Raw genomic sequence first — 3,517 nt, 5'->3', positions numbered from 1 at the left:
AAGCCAGGCACCCAATGGGAAGGTCTGCGTTGTGTGATCTGCGAAGGGTGTGAAGGGTGTGAAGGGTCTTCCTTGCTCTTTCAGTGTTGCTAGGAATTCACTTTTCTACATTATGCTTCCATGACATTTCAGGGCTTCCAGAAGACTGGATAGCCAAACAAGAGAGACCTGCCCCCATCTCCCAGAGACAACTGTGTAGACTTGAGCCCCTCAGGAAAGAAGCCATTACTGTATCATGCATGTAGTTCACCCTCCATTGTGAACTGTCACTTCCAAGAGCCCTATACACAGAATAAGGATGCTCAAGGCCCTTACCTGGTACATACTGCCAAAATCTGCTGTGCCAGATCACTCTCCAACTTTGATGACTGTTCTCCATCTTTCTCCCAGGACTAGCATCTGGCCCAGGTGTCAGTATGGGAGCTTGAGCTCAGAAGGAACTCTTTTGTAAAAATCAGGAACTGTTCGGAGACTTCAAAGTCTGGCTTCCTTTAAAACTAATATATATATATATATATATATATATATATATATACATTTCTTGACAAACACAAAAGTGTTAACAAAGAGAGTCCTCCTCCACCCAAAATGTGAGCCATCTATAGCATGCCCTCCCTGTTAACAAACCAACAGACAAAATCTCTTGAGTCCTTTGCCTCTTTTAATAATGTGTTACTCTGTTTTGGAAGGTGTGCTTGGAGTTCTGAGGTGTGTGGGATTGAGTTCTCTGCTTTTTTTTCTAGCATATTATATGTAAATGTAGAAAGTTATTTAAATATATATTTTAAGGAACCTTAACCACCAACTTTTGTTGAAAAAGAAAAAAATCATGTCTGCATTAAATCCTGTGTGGATGCTGTTGTCTCCTCAAAGGGACCTCAGGCCTTTGACAAGCTCAGGACTGCACCTGCCTTATTGAAAATGAACCAGAAACCTGAAGTCAAAGGCTAATTGATAAGGGTACTAACTCGGGGCAACAATGAAGCTGCCTCTCCTTTTTGCCTTTTTTGAGGTACATCTGGATTTTGAGGCTTCTGGGAAACCACACCTATCCTGCCCATACCTGTAGGCAGCCATGGAAACTTCTAGGAACAGGAGGGAAAGGGGAGGTGTCAAACCATTGTCGCCTAGGCCGTAGGTTTTTAGAGACAGTTCTGTCCACTCTCTTCTGTTCCTTTGCATCATCATCCCAAATAAGAAGAGAGGTCATAGTCTTTGTCCCAGCAGAATCCGGCTGTTACTAGGCTCTCTCCTGCACTCTCACTACTGTATCAAGGAAGAGATATTCTCACCCCTACTGCCTGGCTAGCTTAGTTGGTAGAGCATGGGACTCTTAATCCCAAGGTCATGGGTTCAAGCCCCATGTTGGATGACAGATGTCCCATGTTGGATGACAGATATTGTAATTTCTCTTATTGTTCTATTAAAAAGTAAGACTCAGGAGTAAATATTAGGGAATAAACCTCAGAGACCTACCAAGCAGAAGAAATGGAGAAAGGATCACCTGCCCTCTATTCTGCCTCCCAAATTGAAAATGCCACTCATCCCCTCAGCCCCTCCTTATTTAACCTCCTCTGTGTGTCCCTCTATCTCCCTTTGAGTCCACCAGAATACTCTATGGACCACTCTGACCTGCTGAACCCAGCTGAATGTGGACCCTGCCTCTAAATCAATGTGGGACTCTGTTGATGGTCTCTGAGCAATCAACACAAACAAATCTCTTGCAACAATCCACAGAGACAGAGCAGCATCATGGAGGATGGACTGGAAGTAAGTGTGATTGCAGCTAGTTCTGGTACACATTGAAGGGAAAGGTGTGTGGTTTGTAGTGGCCATGAGGCACTTACATAAGCACACCTACTTGTGTATCATGTGTTCTTTTGGAATATCACTTTTAAAAGACTTTGAAAGGAGAATGACCTCACTTCAGAAATAAATACATCCCTTGGAAGAATGAGGAAAGATAGGCTTCATCCAGCAGCAGTATACCTTTTGGATCTGATTTCTTAAAATATTACAGCTTTTCAGGATAAAAACCCAATCATTAGCATTTTAGATTTATGAGTTTGGAGGAAAGGGTTTACTTCTAAGAGTGGAATGAATCAATGGCAGCTTTCAGGCAAAGACAATGCAAGCGTATTAGTTAAAAACAACAACAGCCTACGGCAACAGACAAATCAATAGAATTGTTTTCAGGATGAATTCTTATATTATGCTTAATTAGCTCATATGTTTTGAAAATCGTCCTTGTGTTATGGATACAGGGAACCTGCATTAAATGGGAGGATGATTAAAGGGCTCCTGGGTAAGCAAAGAGCACAAGGTAGCAAAGAAAATGGTGTGAGGTCATCCTTTAACAGACATGAAGCAGCTCTCTGGAGCCGTCACAAAGCTGGTTTGTGTGGCCAAAGTGATGTCCGCAGACAAAGACGTAGACTGATGCCCGATGTCTTTTACGGCTTTGTACACAAGGTCTGGTGGTGCTCACGTTCTGGGTCTAGCACCTGCTTCTGGCCTGAACAACCTGTGCCACTGACTGAATTTCAAATAAATACTTCCCTCTAGACTGGCTCACCAGAGGTGACCAGAAACTCAATTGGTCCTGGTGAACAAGTCATTGGATGAATGACAAAAGCAGTGACTTGAGCTATAGTTAACAAATTAAGTCATGTGCTTATAGACTTTCAGAGGGAGATTTTTTTTTATGTTTTTCTCATTAGGATTTCCACATTTGTGAAGAAGGTGTCATTGATGAAGACTATCATAGGAGACTGGGGGTGAGAAACAGTAAGAACAATTAGTCCTCAGTGCTGTTTATGGGGCATCCAAATCTTCCATTCCTAGGATCAAAATTTTCCTTTTATTGCAAATAAAGTATCCAATTACATGGACAGGGACTCGGTACAACAGGAAGAAGCAGGTACTTGGATGGCTAGTAAATGGGCTTGGAACTCAGTTTGTTCTTTTACTAAATCAAAGATTTTGGACAATTAATTCAATCTGAGGTTTTATTTTCTATGTGGCAAAGATACTTCATGAGGATACAATAATGAATTAAATAAGGTGATGTACATAGTAGGAACACTGATCACCCATAAAATGTAGGGGTTTTTTGCCCTTAATATGAGATTTTTAATTGAAGCTATATACAAAGTACCCTTGGCTATTTAGCAATGGGTGCTTACCAGAAGGTAGGAAAAGCAGCTCCAGTCTCAACATTTCAAAGGGGTTGAGGGAGATAAAGATCAATGTGACTCCTGAGTTGAAGACCTGGTAAATGGGTTTAATAGACCTTTGTATTTTCTATGAACTTGAGACATGAGTATTTAAACTTTTCCAAGCCATTGAGCTCATCAGATCTGTAAGGCTAATAAATGGAGCAGGTTTGAGAAGAGGGAGGTGAGGTGGGGACAGTATCACACCAAGCCCAGTTGTTACAGCAGTGAATTCTATACAAAAATCCACCCTATGGAGAATTCCACCCCAGTTACCTGAACATTTTCTTCATTTTAATCTT

General features: G+C 41.5%; 1 non-coding gene across 1 annotated transcript; it reads left to right on the top strand.

Annotated features, from left to right (window-relative positions):
- Positions 1-1,299: 1,299 nt before the first annotated feature.
- Positions 1,300-1,372, top strand: Trnak-cuu (transfer RNA lysine (anticodon CUU)). The gene has a single exon. It is a non-coding gene; the product is annotated as a tRNA-Lys (tRNA).
- The last annotated feature ends 2,145 nt before the right edge of the window (positions 1,373-3,517 follow it).

This window comes from Peromyscus eremicus, chromosome 22 (assembly GCF_949786415.1).
Source record: "Peromyscus eremicus chromosome 22, PerEre_H2_v1, whole genome shotgun sequence".
NCBI classification, from domain to species: domain Eukaryota; kingdom Metazoa; phylum Chordata; class Mammalia; order Rodentia; family Cricetidae; genus Peromyscus; species Peromyscus eremicus.
Note: the sequence above shows the minus strand (reverse complement) of the source record. Positions and strands in the feature narration are given on the sequence as shown.